Below are 240 nucleotides of genomic sequence, written 5' to 3' on the forward strand. Positions count from 1 at the left end.
TATAAACCCTAAACTATAAACCCTAAACCCTAAACCCTAAACCCTAAACCCTAAACTATAAACCCTAAACCCTAAACTATAAACCCTAAACTATAAACCCTAAACTCTAAACCCTAAACTATAAACCCTAAACTATAAAATATAAACCCTAAACCCTAAACTATAAAACTTAAACCCTAAACTCTAAACCCTAAACCCTAAACCCTAAACTATAAACCCTAAACTCTAAACCCTAAACTA

The sequence above is a fragment of the Eimeria mitis genome, genomic scaffold, assembly GCF_000499745.2.
Source record: "Eimeria mitis Houghton genomic scaffold, Emh_scaff5785, whole genome shotgun sequence".
NCBI classification, from domain to species: Eukaryota; Apicomplexa; class Conoidasida; order Eucoccidiorida; family Eimeriidae; genus Eimeria; species Eimeria mitis.